This window comes from Mauremys mutica, chromosome 6, assembly GCF_020497125.1.
Source record: "Mauremys mutica isolate MM-2020 ecotype Southern chromosome 6, ASM2049712v1, whole genome shotgun sequence".
Lineage (NCBI taxonomy): Eukaryota > Metazoa > Chordata > Testudines > Geoemydidae > Mauremys > Mauremys mutica.
In genome coordinates this window covers 134,310,184-134,329,481 of record NC_059077.1, presented here as the reverse complement: position 1 = coordinate 134,329,481, position 19,298 = coordinate 134,310,184, and the positions used below count along the sequence as shown (strand labels likewise).

The 19,298-nt window shown below is 51.9% G+C and overlaps 3 non-coding genes across 3 annotated transcripts; all 3 read right to left on the bottom strand.

The window, feature by feature from the left end:
* Positions 1 to 14,586: 14,586 nt before the first annotated feature.
* TRNAR-UCU lies at positions 14,587 to 14,659 on the bottom strand. Its single transcript has one exon. It is a non-coding gene; the product is annotated as a tRNA-Arg (tRNA).
* Positions 14,660 to 16,791: 2,132 nt separating this feature from the next.
* TRNAF-GAA lies at positions 16,792 to 16,864 on the bottom strand. The gene has a single exon. It is a non-coding gene; the product is annotated as a tRNA-Phe (tRNA).
* A 1,526-nt stretch (positions 16,865 to 18,390) lies between these two features.
* TRNAL-CAA lies at positions 18,391 to 18,472 on the bottom strand. The gene has a single exon. It is a non-coding gene; the product is annotated as a tRNA-Leu (tRNA).
* Between the last annotated feature and the right edge of the window lie 826 nt (positions 18,473 to 19,298).

The window sequence follows — 19,298 nt, the reverse complement described above, 5'->3', positions numbered from 1 at the left end:
GGTGATTCAGAGGTACCTTTTATTTTATTTTATTTTTTTTACCCACATTTACTAGTGCCTATGTTACACATTTTTTGAGAAATTGTAAAGCATTTTTTTTTATGGCTGGCCACCTTCAGGGCAGCCCTCATTTGTCTCTACCTCAGAGGAGCTGGAGAGTGGATGCCATGGCGCAGTAGAGTCTGTGTGCACTCCGGGGCTACCAGCGCCTCCCCCCCAGCCCATACCAGAGGTGATTTTTATACACACAACCTTGTTTTTTTAACTTTCTTTTCCGGGGTTATGGTTGCATATAGCTTTTTAAAATTTACTTCCTTTTTTTGGCACTCTAGCTGCACAAACCTTAATAGGACTTGCTTGTGCAATTTTTTTGGAATGTTTATTTCCCCAATAATTTTCTTTGTTTGTTTTTTACTTGAGATTTAATTGTGTGCTTTTATTTTTACTACTGCTAGTTCTGATGGTAGTTTGGCAGCTTCTGTTAGGCCTTGAATTGCTTTCATATTATTAATTTGCTTGCCAGTTGTTGTTATAAAACCCCATGTGTGACCACAGGTCCATGTAGTCACGCACTACTCCAAATGCATATCTGCTGTCTGTGTATACAGTGAGCTTCTTGCTTTCCCCTGCTCTCAAACGTTCAGTGAGGGCTGTTAGCCTTGCTTCTTGGGCTGACTTTGATCCTTCCATCTGACCTGAAGCTATCACTTTCCCATCACCGAGTACCACTGCCCATTCTGTATGTGGCACTCCAATTTTATACTCTCTTGATTTATTTACATACAAAGCTATATTTGGATTTTTAATGGCTTTTTAAAAATTCTTCCCAACACTTCCTCTTCTCTATAAGACATGCGTGTACCTCTCCCTTTTTGTTCAGACATTTGGCTCCATTTATTTTTTTGTTTTTTACTATGGAGAAGTTAGGGTTTTGCAAGCACAATGTTGATTCCCACTGACTCCTCTGGGCATCTGTTAAGGAGATCAATGAGTGTATGGGGTGTATGGAGCACGAATTTCCCTGTGACAGTGTATGATTCCCAAGCTTTCACAGCTCAGGGAGCTGCTATGAACTCTGGTAATCCCTGGGATACAGGGGTTTTAAGGTAGGTAAGTATGCTCCCTGAAGCTGGCTTAGCACAGCTGAGTACTGGGTCCGGCTGTGGCTGCAGTAAAGGTGGAATGGCTTTCCCATATCGGGTAAGCCCAGGCTGGGGGAGGAGGCTAGAGCCTGTTTTATTTTTATAAATGCCTCCTCTTGTTGTGTGCCCCATATTACTAACTCATTTGCAGGCTTTCCCCCTCCAGTGAGGTTTTGAAATGGTTCCACCATCTCTTGAGTGCTCCGGTATATAGGTTCAACAGAAATTAAGGAGTCCCACGACCTTCCAGACTTCCTTAACTGCCCGTGGTTTCTTTAACTCTAAAATTGCCTGCTTTTTGTCTACTGTGAGTGCCTTCTCTCCCTTGGAGATGTTATGCCCTCGGTATAAAACCTTCTGCAATTGCAATTGAGCTTTCTTTGGGCTTAATTTAAGTCCTGCCATGCAAAGATATATAAACAGTCTGTCTAAGGTTTTTAAATGGTCCTTTTTATTTGAAGTGGCAGTTAGCAAATTATTTACATACTGTAGTGTCACAGTATCCCCTTCCAAAGGCACTCGTGCTATTACTTCTGCCATTGCCCTGTGGAGGATGGAGGGAGAATTATGGAACCCCTGAGGTACTCGGGTCCAAGTGTACTCCTGGTCTCCTACTGTAAATGCAAATTTCTCCTGACTCTCCTTTGCAAGGGGAATACTCCAAAATCCATTAGTTACATCCAGGGTTAGGGTTAGGGGTGAGGGGTTAGGGTTTAGGGTGAGGGTGAGGGGTTAGGGGTGAGGGTGAGGGGTTAGGGGTGAGGGTGAGGGTGAGGGGTTAGGGGTTAGGGTGAGGGTTAGGGAGCAAACCCAGCTCCCATCCCTCCCTACAGATGAGGCTCCGAGTGAAGGGAGGGGGTGGCTTCCCCTGACATTTTTGCAGCCGGCAGGGAACACAGACAAAGTAGGGGGATGCGGGGACTCAGGGCAGGCCCCACGGACGCGGTAGATCGGGATTATAGTTGATGGAGGAGGAGAGAGAGTCCTGCGAGAGGAAGCCGCTGGTGGGAAGAACATGAGGCTTTGAACTGGGGGGTCCAGTGTTTGAGCCCTAGTTGTAGCAGCTGGCTTTTAAGCTGCTGTGCAGGCCAGTCACCAAACACATCCTGGGCGTGTCCAGAGCCACACACGGATTCCCAGGAGCCATAACAATTTCCTGGAAAGGCCCCTCTCTCCTGCTGAGTCCTTAGGAAGCAGGATAGAAGCCCACATCTGCAGGAGCGGGCCCAGAAAGCGCAGTCTCTGGCTGGCAGGAAGCGCTGTGGGGCCAGGTGCTGAGAAAGCCGAGGGGAGAAGAGAGCGGGAGCAGCTGCAGAGAAGCTGTGAGTGCAGAGTGCAAACCTGCCAGCTGAGGGTCACGGGTGTCTAGAGACTGTGACACCATCTGGTCCCCTGCCGTAAAGTTCAGCTGTCAGGACACTGACTAGTGCGAGCTGAGCTCAGATCTCAGGGGGACTCTGGGACCTGTTGCTTCATACCTAAGTTGGAGTTTCAAGGCTTTGTCCTGCTGTTTCAAATGACACGGGAGCCGGTGTTTTGCCTGCTGGCTGTTGTGACTTGCGCACCAGAGGGGACGCCGGATCCAGCAGACTGGCCTTGCCTGGAGCCCTATAGGGAGCGATGGGAGCTGGGTTTACTCTGAGTCCTGCAGCTGAGCTGCAGCCAGGCCTAGGATACAGCCCCCTTGGTTGACCTACTGGCCCAAAGTCTTGTTGGCCACGTTGGTCTTTCCCCAGGAATGCCGAAGGTAACAGTTCAAAATGTCACACCCTCCTCCTGAATTTACTGCCAGAGGTTTGGACACTGTCCATGGCGGAGGCGGGACGCCTAAAATCCCTGCTTGTCTCTGGTCACACCCCGTTTCAGTACCTTTAAACTGTATGATGCCCTACATGGGTGTTCTAGCAAGGTATGGGGTTCCTGGTCCCCGGCTGCCTGAAAACAGGTCGGGGTGTAGCATTGCTAACAGAGTGCAGACAGCAATATCTGTTAATGTGTAGGTGTGTTGGCATTTAGCCACCAATGTGCCTCGGTTTCCCCTCCCACACAGCAGCATAGGCCTGTTATGCTTTTGCTGCTGTACCAAGCTTCCAGCCTGTTTACAGGTATGAGTTGAAAAGAAACAATGCATGTAGGACTGTCTTGTCACCATCCCTAGCATGTACAAAAGTTTTTTTTCCCCCCACCAAATCAGGTATGTCCCACACCTTTAAAGGTTTACCACTAGTATTAACTCCTTGGTCTTGATGACGTAGCAAAAGACCCCAGATTAACAGCAAAGCTACGGCGGACAGGTTTTGTTCACACAATTTAGCTTGTTTAGTGTCTATTACATTTCCCAGTTCCTTTGTGTACCCTCGTACATGCTCTGATGCAGATTGTTCTGCCTCTTTGGGGAAGGTTTTTAATTCAGGCATGTGCTTGAGGTGTTGGCAAGGAAGGGTGCACTGCAATCATGCCTGCCCTTGGCCCAAATCACACATTCCTTCAAAGCTTGTCATGTCTTTTCCCCTCACCCACGTATCTAACAAATCTCTCATTTCATTTACATAAGCCACATTACTGAATCCAGAGCCTCTCTTAAGACTCCTGAATTTGACCCTGTAGGTTTCAGGTGTAATCTGAAACTTTTTTTAAAACTAGCTCCTTACATTTAGCATAGTTTGTAGCATCATCAATAGGCATCTCATTCAATATGTCCATAGCTCTTCCAGCCAATTTGGCTACCAATGTGACCATTTTTTGATCACCAGGGATTTCACAGAGGTGCAGAGTCTCTCAAAGGTGATGAAATATTCAGCAATATCACTGGATTCATCATACTGTGGACATAGTCACTCCCATTTGTGGATTTTTGGGGAAGTGGAGCCAGCTGCTGGAGGGTTTTGTCTCTTCCACTCCATAACAGCCAGTCCATGCTTCTGGGCCTCAGTTTGGGCCTCTATTTCTCTGTCTCTTAACTCCAGGGCTCTTTTGTGAGCAGCTCCCTCCCTGGCTGCCTCTGCTTCCATAGCCCTTCTGTGCACAGGTGCCTCTGCTTCTTTGAGCTTCAATTGAAACTCCTGGTCCTTTGCCTTCTCTTCTGCTTCCAGTCTGGCCAGCTCTAGTTAAGTAGCTGCCTCACTGGTGGTCATTTTCCTGCTTTCTTGTGCTGAGACACCCCCCTCTGCAGTTCACTGAAACTGGGATGCACTCAGCTCAGGGGCTTCTTAGTTACAGAGACTTTCCCAGCGCCCAGTGTTCAGCGTTTCTGGGCAGCAATTTGCAACCTGTGCAGTTCTAGCTTCTTCTGCTCTTCACTCTTTATTAGTTTGCTTATTTTTCTTTCCCTATTTCCCTTACCCGAAAGGAGCAAACAGAAAATCATAAACCAGTAACCACTTTGTCTGTTCTCCAGCCACCACACCCAACTCACTACCAGTGTCTCAAAGCAATCAGCTGTGAGACTGGAGGTCAGGACTGGAACAGCAAGGTCTGCGGGTTGGGAGTGAGGGGCACCGTCAGAGCTGGAGGGAGACCAGGGGTCTGCGGGTCGGGAGTGAGGGGCACCAGCAGAACTGTGAGTCTGGAGGTCAGGACTGGGATAGCTGGGGCTGTGGGTCGGGAGTGAGGGGCACCAACAGAGCTGTGAGTCTGGAGGTCAGGACTGGGATAGCTGGGGCTGTGGGTTGGGAGTGAGGGGCACCAACAGAGCTGTGAGTCTGGAGGTCAGGACTGGGATAGCAGGGGCTGCGGGTCGAGAGTGAGGGGCACTGGCAGAGCTGAGGGAAGCCCAGGAGGCTGCAGGTCGGGAGTGAGGGGCACCAGTACGGCTGGGAGTGAAAACTGTGCAGTTCAGAATGTGAATAGTGACCCCGTCTCCTTCCTGCACCTGCTCTACATTGCTCCACAGCAGCTTCTCCACCTGCAGAGTCACCCAAGCACTGCAGTGCAGCCGCCCAGGGTTCAGCACGGGCCCCTAGCAAGGACAGTGGGTGCAGGTAACAGCCCGGTGTGCCTGGCCGTGAGGCAGCTGTAAAAAAGCAACACCCCCCACACAAGTACAGAGACTGAATTCCCCAACTGTAACATCATGACCCCCTGGAGAAAGCCACACGTGTGTCAGTTGTATTTTCACAGGGAGATGCAAAAATCAAGTGACACCAATTTTTAAGTTGAGTAAATAAAGTTGAGGAGATAGTTATTAACCTCCCAAAAATATACTAAAGATCCCTCAACGTAACACCTGAAGGTGAAATATGAACAGAGCCAAACCTTGTCAGCAAAGGCTCATTTCCCAAACGATCCTCAAAAAGTTACTAATTCCCACCTCTCCTCCACAGGAGCTCTGTGCAGTGTCACTGTTCTGCAGGCAGCTTCCCATTCAATGCTGTTGTGGGACATTCCCAGACCTGGAAATGTACCAACGACAGAATTTGAAGAGCAAACCTGGCTCCCTGCAGCAGGCGGGATTTGAGTGTTTTGTCCCTGTCACTTAGCGTTTATCAATAGCACAGACGCCATGGGCAGGACTCCAGGCTCTGCTTGAGGGATCTTGGCACAGTGCAGGGGCAGCAGAAAGGGTTGTAGATTCTGACCTGACCTCTGGAGAGGAGGTAATAAGCAAAGGGGGCATTATTGACGCTTCCCTTTCTCAAGCTCCCCTTGGCCGGAATTCTACATTCCACAGGGGCAAAATAAGAGGGTGAAGCCACTTGGCTAATGAAAACCAGTGCTCCAGGTGGGGTTTGAACTCACCACCTCAGCATAGCTTCTCTCAGCACTGCCCTGTAAGTACTGTGCGCTAACCAATTGTGCCATTAGAGCACCTGTTAATTGCACTTCTCCAAAACCCCTAGGCTGATAAAGCCAAGGAGTGACCCCAAAACATTCTCAGTGGAGCTGGCAGCAGGTAGCGACAAGTGTTGGTACTCGGTGGGGTGGATTCTTGTTAAGGGTTCCAGGCCCCATTTGACCCTTTTGTTCTTCCCTGTGTAATAACAGCTGATTACGACTGCCTGCTTCTCCTGGCACTTTTTTTCCATCTGAGACTCAATGGAGAGTCTTGCTGCAGCCCAACAGAGCTGAAATCACTGAGAACCAGCTCTAAGCGTTAGTCCTGCTTTGGGACAGTGTCTCTCATGCAAGAAACTGCCCAGTCTGCGCTAGCAGTGAGGCTCCCTCACTAACAGCTGAAATCAGGGAGAGCTGTGCAAAGTGCAGGGCCCCAGGGGTGCCTGAACAGGGGGGAACAACACCCCAGGGCTTTTAAACATGGGAGGGCTCTGCCTTGCCACTTTGTAATGACCGTAAGGGCAAGTGAGGGTGGGGAGGGGACGGAGAGCAGTGAGCGGGAGGAGGGGTCTGGGGGGAAGAGGCAGCGTAGGAGCGGGGCCTTGGGGAGAAGGGGTGGGGCAGGGGCGTGGCGTTGAGTGGAAGGGGTGGGGCTACTGTTCGGGCTCTGGTGGCCGCTCCTTTTAGGGAGCCTGCCCCGCTCCTGGTGGGACCACAAGACGTCAAGAGGAGAGAGGTGGCCAGCAGAGCGGTGACTGGGTGGAACGGCAAGTGGCCGGCAATGTGGCCAGACAGCGGAGGGAGAAAGGGGCTTTCCCCCCAGGAGGTGAGAGGTGAACTCTGGGTTTTCACTGACCCAGGGCAGCAGCTGTGGGTGAGGTGCAGTGAAGGGAGGGGCACATCCACAGAGCTTCTGGTGTCTGGATTTAGGAGCCCGAGGCAAAAGGCCACTGCCCAGCGCACTGTGGGGCGGGTGGTTTGCTCATAGTGTTGTGTTATGATTGTGGTGTTTTCCCAAGTTAATACAAGGTGATTTTCCTCCTTTTTATTAAAGTTTCTTTTCTACACTCAGTGCGTGTGAGTGGGGAAAGTATGGCCTCTTAGAGGCACCCAGAGACCAGGGTTAGTTTCCCCAGGTTACTGGGTGGGGGCTTAGGCAGATTGTGTGTTGTATTGTTGAAGAGGAGCCCCAAGCACCCAAACAGGGAACTGTAACTTCAGCCTTCAGAGTAAGAGCCAGAGGTGCTGCTAGCTGAGCTAGCCAGGCTGCCTAAACGTATTAACCCCTTTCACCGCAGGAGCAAACACCGGGTACTTCTGTGCTTCTCAGCCGCTGGGAAAGAGCCTCTTGGGGGAAATGTCTCCTGCCCCACCGCCAAAAGGAGCCCCTGGAGTGGGAACGGTCAGAGGCCGCACCAGGGGGCTGGCCCTGCTTTCCAACCGCCTTGTGATGCTGGCCGGCCGCAGAACGATTGCTGGTCTGTGGGTGGCCTTCAGTGGGAGTTCGGCATGGCAGGGAGCAGGGAGCAGGCTGGCCGGGTGTCTCTGTGGCTCTCTGCTGGCCACACATAGGCATGGTTCTCCCCTCCTCTGGCCCTGCCCTTGGTTGCTCTGTGGCTTTTAAGCTTCCCTTGGAGCTGTCAGCACCAGCCGCATCTGCTCCAGGTGCCCAGAGGAGGAGAGGTGCCGGGCTCCAGCCTGGGACTCTTCCTCCCTCCTGCCTCGCCCTGACTATGAAGCCTGGCCCTGGCCCTCCTTCCTTTAAATGCCATGTGGGCAAGAGGAAGAGTGTGGCAGCTGCAGGGACCAAAGTTGTGGGCATCAGGTGAAGCAGCGAGAAACAACCATATGGTCAACGCACAGGACTCTCTAGCCAGACTGTTAAGTTCTAGGACCCCAACCTATAGCCGCCAGCCCATTGAACCAGCCGGACCAAAGACCTATCTCCAGTGGGCATCAGTCACCCAGCAGGAGGGAAAAACCTCACTCTAGTTCACCCTGAGAGAAGGTAGCCAAGCACATTGAGCTCCAGGGCTTTGCAGCAAAGCAACATATCTCCAGGAGGTCCCACTGAGATTTGAACCCAGTGCTGCCCATTACACCATGGGACCTGCAGCTATTTCATTTTCTAGACCCCTGTGACTCTCAGCTGGCTGCTTTGCCCTCTGCACTTATTGCTTCCCACCAGCCGCTTCCTCTCGCAGGACTCTCTCTCCTCCTCCAGCGACTGTGGTCCTGCACTACCGGATCCACGGGTCCTGCCCTGAGACCCCACATCCCCCTCCTTTGTCTCCATTCCCTGCAGGCTGCAGAAATGTCAGGGGAGGCTGCTCCTCCCTTCACTCGGTGCTCCCGCTCAAATCAGCCAGCTGCAGCCTCATCTCCTGGAACTCGGGCAGCTGTCGCTTGATCCGGTCGTACAGTCACACACTGACTGGCTCCCCAGCCTGGATGCTCTTGTGGAAATCCCACAGGCGACGCTGCAGGACTTGGCACCATTGGTTTCTTTAATGTTGTGGTGTTTGCCCGACTGCCAGAACAAAGCTGCCAACTTCCCTCTCACCAACTCCAGTCAATCCCTCTGATTGCCATAGAACCCTCTGATGCTTTCCCGTTCTGCCAACACCGCCAGGCCTCGCCCCCCCTGCACTGCTAGGGGTCAGGGGGCTGGGTGACAGGGGGGCGTTGGCTCTGGGGTGGGACTGTCACTCCCCCCCCCCCCCGCCAAGCCAACAGGATCACAGCAAACGAAACCAGCTCGGCCGGCAGGGGAAGAGTTCAGTCCAGGGCCTGGTGCATTCTGGGAGCAGGGGCGGTGCAGAGAAAGGGCAGATATGGGGCAGGTCTGAACACTCCGCGCAGAACTGCCTGTCCTGTCCCGCAGCCCCTGTTACAGGGGGCTTTTAGCCATAGTTTTAATCAGGCCAATAAATTGAAACAAACCCCTGTTAAATCATTGCTCAGCCCGAGTCCTTCACCTACATTCCTTAGGGCATTGGGTGTTTCATTTCCTGCCTCAGTTTCCCACAGAGACACAATTTCCTTTGCATAGATCCGTGAAGAGCAAAACCTCCCTGTGTCTCTGGTCTGAGCCAGGGCATTCGATTCCAGTGAACCCTTCTCTCCTGCAATGCGATGGTCAGACAGAGGGGACGTGGCACCTGCATCCCTGGCAGGGAGATATTGGCTCGTCTCTTTCTTTCTGCTGCTGTTGTTAGTCCATGAAACATCAAGGGTGGAATGCAATGCTGAGTTCATGCACCAGCCCCCTGAAAAAATTTCAGTGCCGCAGAGAAATCCTGCCGCCTGCTATTGGAACGATGTGCTGGAGATTTGAATGGGAAAGGGACTGTCTGAATTGTCAGAGTGGGGAATGAACAACAATCTACAGCAATGTCATTAACACAAACACACTCTCATCCTGCTCCAGCCAGAAGGGAAATGGGCAGGAACTCTTGCTGTTCACCCAAGGACACACTTACACTGATGCGCAGCCATGAGTGTGCTGGGGAAGCTGGTCTGGGCAAACAATTTGAAGTGACAATTCAGTGAGAACAGAATCATCATGTAATGATCCATGTGTATGTCAAGTAGTTGTGGTAATGGACTAGAAATCCATTACCAATACATACCAATCTCCTAGAGCTGGAAGGGACCTTGAAAGGTCATCAAGTCCAGCCCCCTGCCTTCACTAGCAGGACCAATTTTTTCCCCAGATCCCTAAGTGGCCCCCTCAAGGATTGAACTTGCAACCCTAGGTTTAGCAGGCCAGTGCTCAAACCACTGAGCCATCCCTCCCTGCCTACTAAGCTATCCCTCCATTGGGGTCTCCCTGCACAGGTTCAAATCCTGCCAGCTACGCAAGCACTGCACTGTTGTTATTATTACTGTAGTCTTAGTGCCTGAGCATCCAGAGTGCAAACTGGAGCCAGATCTACTTTCACTCTGTCTACACTTAAAATGCTGCTGTGGCACTGCTATAGCACTTTGGAGTAGACAGTGACTGGAGGGGTTTTCCCATCCCTGTAATAGCTGCATTGACACAACAATTCTTCCTTTTCTTTAGCACTATCTAACCAGGGCTTAGGTCACCTTAACTCTGTGGGTTTGGGCAGTGATGAGCTGCCAAATTTTTAACAACGGGTTCCCTCCTTCCTCCAAAATTTTAACAACGGGTTCCCTCCTTCCCCCCCCTCCGTGGGGGGGGTCGTGCCCCATCCAACCCCTCATATTCCTTAACACACACACTACGAGACCCCTGACCCATCCCCCCCTTCCCTGTCCCCTGACTGCCCCTTGCCGCCCCACCCAACCCCTCCTCTCATTCTTAATGGCCCCCCAGAACCCCTACCCCATCCAACCACCCCTTCTCTCTGTCCCTGAGTGCCCCCACCACCTCATCCAACCCTGCTCTTTCCTGACTGCTCCCCGGGACCCTTGCCCCCATTCAATCCCCCTGTTCCCTGCCCTCTGACTACCCTGACCCCTATCCACCCCCCCACAACCCACCCCCTCCCTGCCCCCTTACCACACTGCCTGGGGACCGGGTCCACTCTGCCAGGACCACGACCGGCGCCGCGGGGCCCGACTCCCCGGGCCGGCCCGACTCGCCGAGCCGCTCGGCCCGACTCCCCGGGCTGGGCCGACTCCCCGGGCCGGGCCGGCACCGGGGCCCGGCCGCTCGGCCCGACTCCCCGGGCCGGCACCGGGGCCCGGCCGCTCGGCGGCAGCCGCGGGGCCCGACTCCCCGGGCCGGTGCTGGGCTGGAGGGAGCCGCGGTCTGGGACCGGGAGCTGCTGAGCCAGCCGCACCTCCCCTCCCCCTCCGCGCCCCAGCTTACCTGCTGGCTGCCTCCATGCTGCTTGTTCAGGCTTCCCGCGAACATCTGATTCGTGGGAAGCAGGGGAGGGGGAGGAGAAGGGGGCGGAGCAGGAGAGGAGTGGGCGGGAACTTTTGTTAAATTTAGCAGCCCTTAACAAGCGGTTCTAAAATGGCTGCTAAAATTTAACAACGGGTTCCCGCGAACCCATGCGAACCCGCTGCAGCTCACCCCTGGGTTTGGGGGCAGGGGGGATTCACACCCTGAGAGACGTTGCTCTGCCAGTGAAGAGCCCAGCGTACACCAGCCCTTAGATCCCTCTTGGTATTTCAATGCAGGCACTGACCTGTGAGAGGAAAACATCAGCTCACAAACACAGACTGAATTCCCCACATTTAATCTCGCTGCACTTTCCAGAAAGTCACAACATTCATTTAATTCTTGCTAGGGCAGAGAAAAAATAAGTGACACTAAGTTTTTGGCTTGGTTAAATAAAATTAAGTGTTTAATTAACATAGTAAAAATATGTCCTGATTCCGCTAAATAACACCATAACATGAAATAAGAAGAGACAAATCTTGTCAGTGACGACTAATTTCGCAAATGATCTTCCCATTATTACGTTGGAGGTCTGGGCACCTCCAGTGTCACTGCTCTGCATTCACCTTCCCCTTAGAATTGTTCTCGGACATTCCCAAATATGGAAAATTGTGCAGTTCAGAATCTGAATAGTGACCCCGGTTCCTTCCTGCACCTGCTCTACATTGCTCAACAGCAGCTTCTCCCCCTGCAGAGTCACCCCCGCACTGCAGTGCAGCCCCCAGGGTTTTGCAAAAATTAATAATACAGAGTTTGGAGGAAAGGAAACATTTGGGAGTTGTGGAAATAGAAAAAGGCAACAGTTGTTGTGTTACAAGAAGGGTAGTTTTTGGTTTAATAATAAAACCCAGTTATATAAATGTAACTGTATGTGCAGCTCTGTGCACTCATGTTGGATGGAAGCTTAGTAATTAAATTGTACAAGGGGGTCAGGTAAAGTTTTGTCCCGAGAAGCCTTTACAGACATTCTGAGGGGAAATGGGCCCTTTGCCCACAGAAATGGTCTATAGGGGACGGCTGCAGGCAGCAGGCGGAGAGATAATCTCATCAAAATGATTTGACTCCTGGGTAATGTAAGCAAAATCACTACAGGAATGTCCGGGCTTTCTATTGGAACTTAACTTGCCTGCCCCTGACTGTCTCTGGTTGTACAAGATGCAAGGGATGTTAGACAAAACAAAATTTTGTGTGTAATTGTGTAAAGTTTTAAAAACCTAAACTGAGATTTACGGTTTGTAATATAATGTTATGAAGGTTAAATTATGGAAGGAATGTGCGTTTTCCCAGGACGTGTGCAGTGTATATTGGAGAAGGGGTAAAAGAAATGCAAAAAAAACATGGTACTTAGCTCAAACCCTATTAGGGCTCCAAAGGGAGCCACAATAGGTTGTGGTTTCTTTTTCAGATCTGTGTGTTTTGAAGGAGAAGATGAAAGTGGAAAGTAATCAGAACTCGGGTGGAAGTTGATTGTGTCCCTTTTAAGACAGTCTCTGAGCAGCTGATGGCTTTGGATCCAAAAGCAAGCCCGAAAGCCAGTGTGAATGCAAATGACCTCACTGATGGGGGAAGGAGAGAACTGCCCATCAGTGGCAGCACAAAGGAGCTGCAAATAAGGAATACATCTGGTCAGCAAACAAGCTACTGGAAGACTCAGATTGTGGCCCTCCAGGAAAGGGAGGAGAAAAAACAAGTTAAGCCTGAAAATAAGGGGGACAGGTTAACCCTAAGGAGTGTGTGTGTGTATGTACAGTGCTAAAGCTAAATCTAAAGCTGTCTCTCAGCTATTACCTGAGGATAAACTTAAAGCTTGGTACAGCAGAGAAACTATTGCAAACTGGGTCTGTTGTACAAGAGAGGAAACTGAGGCACACCACCTCATGAATTTCATAAATGACCAGTGAGTGGGGTAATTCACTATCTGACTATAGAACAAAGTACGGACAGCCTGGAGGTAATTCTTCTGTTTTTCCTGCAATTAGCAAGGACATTTGTAAAAGGAAGTGGTATTATTATTATTAAGCACTAATCTGTCCCCACCGGGGGGTGTGTATGGAAATTGTTTCTTTTGTTTTTCAGACACTCTAGAAGCAAGCTGGTGCCAGCAAAAGACTAACCCATAATACCATGAATCTATGTTTTGTGTTGTTTCTCTGTGGTGTTTGTCTGGTTGTTAGCATTGTTGTGTTTCAATTAACAGAAAACCTCATGACATGGGTGGGGATGGCTTCAAAAGGCTGACCTGGGGGAAGATGTGTATGGAAATTTAAAATGCTCGACTAGGAGGCCAGCACCTGTGTAATAGCTACCGTGGTATCTGGAAGTGAATCGGCAGCTAAGGTGGGCCCCACAAGCCCTATGGGAATAATGAGAAGGGGATTTGCTCGCTGGGAATCAATGGAGGGGTGTGTAAAATGGTGTAAATCCAGAGAAGATGTCTGACTGTGCCCCTCCCTGATGGCCGTGGAGGAGCACACCCAATGGCCCGTGGCAAGGGGTGGACAATTGGGTGTACTGTGTATGAGGTGTTTTGCTGGAAATGTGCATATTACTGGGGCACAATTACACCAGCCCCTAATCAAACTCCACATCTACACGCTGCTCTCTGGGCTTTGGCGCACAGATAGATCTGTGAATCTTACTGCTGTGAATAATCGAACCAGCGCATACAGCCTGATTCCACACCATGTGGTTAAGTTGGTTTGGACAATAACCCATTTCTCTGTGGACATTCAATGGACTTATGATATGGACAAAAGCACAAAAACCTGCAGTGGCAGCGTATGCAACCGCCAGCAACTGGACATGTTAAGAGCTTGACCCCGTCGAAGGAGGAGAGGAGGTGTTTCGGTGGTGGCCGGGATGCTGGACCATGCTGCAGTGCTCAGGTCTCTCGGTGTTGCTGTGGATTATTACAGCGGCTGGTGTATTGCTAAGTATACTTGTGTTACGTTGCCTATGGAAATAACCTAGAAGTAATGGAGTAAGCCCCTCCCCCCTGCACTAGACAACCTGGACCCAACCTTCTTGGACCCACTATAGTGGGAAGTCTGGAACACTAATTGGAACAGGTGTGGCCCGCCCGTACGAGAGAAGGTGCAGGGCACTGTACTACGCACGGGGCAGTGGGACAAATGGAATATCAACACCTTCCACCTTGATGCCTGGCCCTATCAGGAAATGTGTCACCATATGTCCTATGTCTTGCTAAGGGGGAGAATGGGAACAGGGACACAGGCAAGGCTCTGTGGCGTCAGGGCTGGGATGGGGACACCGAGGAAGGAAACTGGAATCATTGCTTGCTGGAAGCTCAACCCAATAAACATCTAATTGTTTGCACCTTGGGACTTTGGGTATTGCTGCTCTGTGTGTACGCAAGAAGGACCCAGTAATGGGAGGGTGAAGGGATAAACTCTCTAACACTAACTAACATCTAACACCCATTTGAACCTCTTCTTTTCACACCCTTGCTCATTCTCAGGGGCTGCTTTGTCTCCAGACAGATCCCTTCTCTTTCAGGACGGCCTTGCTCTTTCCGTCTGTTTCACTCACTGAGGTGTCAGAGTAAACACTCCCCTTCCCTCTAGTCTCAAACACTAGTATTAACTGTTTGCTACTGAGGGGTTTAGAAAGCATTTGTCAAGGTGCCATTTCTGGGGGATTTTTCCCAAGATCCAGTATTTTGTGTTCAAACATCTCCCAGCTTCCTTGGTGAAAATAAGGCCAAGGTTTCTTTGCAATATAGAGGCAGTTTTTCACCCCAGATGGGACTCGAACCCACAATCTCTGACTTAGAAAGCCATTGCCTTGTCCATTAGGCCACTGGGGCCCTAATGAAAGAAGGGAAATTCCATCTCCTAAATGCATATTTCTCATATTAACTTGGAAGCCAAATACCCTCTTTCTGCACCTTACAGAAATGTCTGCACCCCCTGGCAGCGAGGCTACTGGGGAGGTCGCTGACAGAGCTGAGCACCACCTTTCTGCCAGCCATCTTTAGAGAAGAAGGCTCTTTCCCCTGACAGCCACACAGCACTGTCTGGCGTCCCGAGAGCCTCCCTCGTGTTCTCCCGGAGCAGCCGCCTGCCGCTGTGGGTGGGAAAAGGGGACCAGGAAGCAGTGCGGCCTCATTCCGGGACAGGAGGCCCTCGCCACACCCAGGCCTGCCTCTTGCCTTCAGCCCAGGCAGCCAGAGGTGCCGGGGAGCTCCCTGGCAGGCCGCCGCCTCACCCAGGAAAAAAGGAAAAGGCGATGAATGAAGAAGTCAGGAAATAACAAGGAAATGAAGAGGTTTGTCGAACGGGTTTCTGCCTGATTTACCATCTTCTCAGCTATCGCTCAAAGTTAAAGACCTAAAGTCGACCTATCGGCATAAGTACAGATGGTTGGATGGGAATTAAAAGGAGCTGCTGTCACAAGTGTTAGGTGCCTGCAAGCAGCATGCAGACCGTTTAAAAACGCTGCAAGTAGAGGCTCAGATGAAACGTTTGCCCTAAATCAGAAGCGACAATAGGAGGACCAGCAGAACGCCACTCTAGGTAAACGGCCGAGTACTGGAGGCTGTTAGAGGCAAAAAGTCATTCCTCAAAATTTGGAAATCAGATCCTAGTGAGGATAATAGGAAGGTGCACAAACTCTGGCCTGTATCAGAGGGGTAGCCGTGTTAGTCTGGTTCTGTAGAAGCAGCAAAGAGTCCTGTGGCACCTTATAGACTAACAGATGTTTTGCAGCATGAGCTTTCGTGGGTGAATACCCACTTCTTCAGATGCAAGTGGTGGAAATTTCCTGTGGCAGGTATATATAAGCAAGCAAGAAGCAAGCTAGAGGCCTGTTAAGTGTCAAAGTGTAACAAGTCAGGCCAAGAAAGAATCTGAGAAGCAACATGCTAAAGACACAGAAGCTAAGCATAAATCCGGTCAGTGCGACTCCTGGCCTGTCCTCGCAGAAAGGTGAACCCCCTCTGTGGCTGGAGTGAGCTCCTCTAAGCCGACCTCACTACAGACCTGCACCAGGTAGTGCTCATTGTAAAAAGGTTTCCTCTGACGGTCGGGAAAACGGGACCAGCGGTCCTCAGGCCAGCTGACACAATTAAAATCCCCCCCCCACCCCAACACCAAACACCATGCATTCCAGAGGAAGGGAGCCTTTGATCTTCCCTCTCATGCCTTAACTGGGGACCATACACACTAATATAGCAGTAACCAGTGCCACAGAGCACAAAGCCCACCAGTAATGCCCTCCCTGGTCGGAGCTCCCCCACCTTCTGTACTCGCACCGCGAATGTGAAGAACAAGACTCCAGCCCCATCATTCTTCCCTGGCCAGGAGGCCCTTCCTCCAATCACCCTCTGCCCATTGATCTATCCTAAAGTCATGAACGTGCATTTCCTGAACACCCACCATGTCGAAGTCCAGCTGCTCCAAGGCACTGAACATCAAGCACCTCCTCCTGGGCCCCCAAATCCCTGCCACCTTCCACAGGGCCACTTTCACAGATGCCCCTTCCCTGGTACTGCCCTTGCTCAGCTGCACAGAGGAGTTTTCACCCCCAGTCCCTGCCTGTCACTGCCCAGCAGCCCTCTGGCACCACTCCTGAGGGTCACCCTGCCTCACTCTCTGCCTGCCATGTTGGGAAAGACAGCTCCCATCTCTCCTTGGTAAAGGTCAGGTGGGCCAACTAGGGGCAGAAGCCCATTCTGTGTTTTCCTACTGCAGAGCCCAAGATCAGAGACTCACCGTCAGTGCCACCCACAGGGGAGGCAAGTTGGGCAATTTGTCCCAGGCCCCACAGGGGCCCCATGAGACTACAGCATTGCAACTTTTTTTTAATGGAAGAGGCCCCCAAAATTGCTTTGTTCCAGACCCCCTAAATCCTCTAGGGCAGCCCTGCTCATCTTGGGTGTAGACACCACTGTGCTCCCAGAGAACGAGCTGCCCCTGCACAGAGAGGGATGAAAAGACCTGCCAAAGCCTGGGATTGAACCAGGGACCTTTAGAGCTTCAGTCTAACGCTCTCCCAACTGAGCTACTTTGGCAGCTGTGCAGCACTATTTTGACCTGTTACTTCTCCGCCCGGGAGGTTTTTGCAGCAGTTGCACCCAAAAAGGACGTCACTGTGAGCGGCCCATGAAGACAAGACTCACTTTTCCCTGCCTTGCTCAGCTTGACTTGCTGCCTCACCCCGTTCCTGCCCTAGTGCCCGGGTTGACCTGGTGGTGGAAGGGGACTGGGGGCCAGTGGCGCGGGGAGGAGGTTGAGCTGGACCCTGAGCTAGACTAGACCCTGGCAGTGAGAGTCTGGCCACCACCTGCTGCCCCACCCTGTTGTCTTGGCTTCCCCCACTGGGCGTCATTTCGGGAGGGAAGTGGGGCTTCTGCCTCCCCTCCCCGATTTTCACACCGCAGAGGAGTGCGAACAGGAAAACGAATGGCTGCTCCACACCCCCACCGGAGGAACCCGACGCCCTTAGCTGTGGGGAGTAAGAAGTGGCTGTTGGCTGACAGAAGCTGGAACAGCAGCTGCTGCCTCCCCCTCGGCTCCAGGCTGTGGGAAATGCTCATTGCCTGGCTGCATGGGCGGCTGCTGCTCCGGGCTCTGGAGAGCGTCTGTATTGCTCTGTCAACTCCCCGTCTTCACTGAGCCAGTCTGGTCAGGTCCCAAGTGCCCCCTCCGGCCTGGCAGCTGAGAGTCTGTGCAGACATCAACCCCCCTGCCAGCCCCACAGGCAGCAGCAGCGCCAGCCCCCCAGCACCACAGGGGCACTCGATGCACTTCCTGTGGGGAAATGGCTCCTTGGCGTCCAGCTGCTAGAGTGAGAGCCAGGAGAGAGCAGTGTCTGGCTCACTGTGGGGGAGAGAAGAGACCTGGTGAGTGAGGGTCTCCCTCAGCCTCCCCCGCAAGGCTGGTCAGTTTTATTGTCACAGTGATAGTCGGTGCTTCCTTTCAGGGCCGGCCCTAGAGGGGTGCAGGGCCCAGGACAAATCCCCCCTTTCCTCCCCAGGCCCTGCCCCCACTCCACCCCTTCCCCAAGCCCCCACCCCGGTCCCACCTCTTCCCACCCGGCACCTTCCTGCCCCATTCCTCTCCCTCCCCCACCTCTTCCTTCTCTCCTCCCCCTCCCCACCCAGCCCCTCCTGCACCCCACTGAACAGCTGGTCACTGGCAAGTGGAAGTCACTGAAGGGGAAGAGGAGGAGCTTGTCGGCAAGGCCTGTAGTGGGCGGGGGGAGCTGGCTGCCAGTGGGCGCTGAGCACCTATTTTTCTCTGTTGGTTCTGCAGCCCCGTAGCTCCCACAGAGTCGCAGACTTGGCTCCTTTCACACCCTAGAGAGAGGAGCAGGACCAGAGCTATGGCTGATCTATGGGGCACCAGGTGAGTGGCAGAGGCTTCAGGCGCTGAGAGTTTGCCTGACCCCTCAGGGACACAGTGCGAGGGGGTGTCCCAGGGATCTCTATGAAAGGAGCAGAACAGGATTTCCTTGGGGTGGGGAGAGAATTGAGAGTGTCTCAGGGGGTTGGACAGAGGTGTTGCCCCCGTGAGAGACTGGCTAAAACACAGGCCTCGCTGTGAGCAGGATTTGAACCTGCGCAGGGGAACCCTATTGGATTTTGACTCCAACGCCTTAACCACTTGGCCATCACAGCTGTGAGCACAAAGCTTCCCCCATGCCAGAGACACTGGTAAAGAATCCCAATGCCCAGGCGTGAAGTTGTTGAGTCTGAACTTTTCATGAGTTTAAACTTACTCCAGACTTGATGTCTCTATCTGAAACTTTTAATCAAAGCTCTGACCTGCGAACTGCTCATGACACCCCCTCCCTTTAAGTAGCCATTTCCCCCTTTGTCTTCTCTAATTTACATTTTAACCTGTAAAATCTTGATTGATTATGCATGACCATTATGATCTGTTAATCACTTTGTTTACTTCTGTGTATAAACATTGATGCTCACCCCTAATAAACTTGCCACACTTACTCCGAAGCTTTTTTTAAGCTAAGGATGGTGTGAGCCCGTTGATCAACGAATTGTTGTCTGGTCTCTGACAGATTTGTGAGCCCCATACCAACTCCGCACAAACTCGGGTGCTGGAGAGGTGAGTAAGGACTTGCTTTTTACCTAACAATTTGGGGGCTCGTCCGGGATTTTCTTCTGGTGCGGTGCCTCGGTCCAGTGGCCAGACCACTCACATACGAATTGGCAGGCGCCACGGAAGATTTCTCCCAGCCAATTCAATATTGAGGGGTCGTGTACTGGACAGCAGGATAAACGCCAGTTGGAGGGCTCCTGTCAGACACCATGGGTCAAGGGACTAGCGTGCCTCTTGAGAGTCCGCTGGGGATTGTAAATAAGTTATGGAATGAAGGGAAACTCCCAGTACAGACAGGAATATCTAGGAGGAAGTTGTACACACTGTGTGTAAGGAATTGGACTGGGTATACCGCGGTATTGGTTGACCCGGAGATGAGGTGGC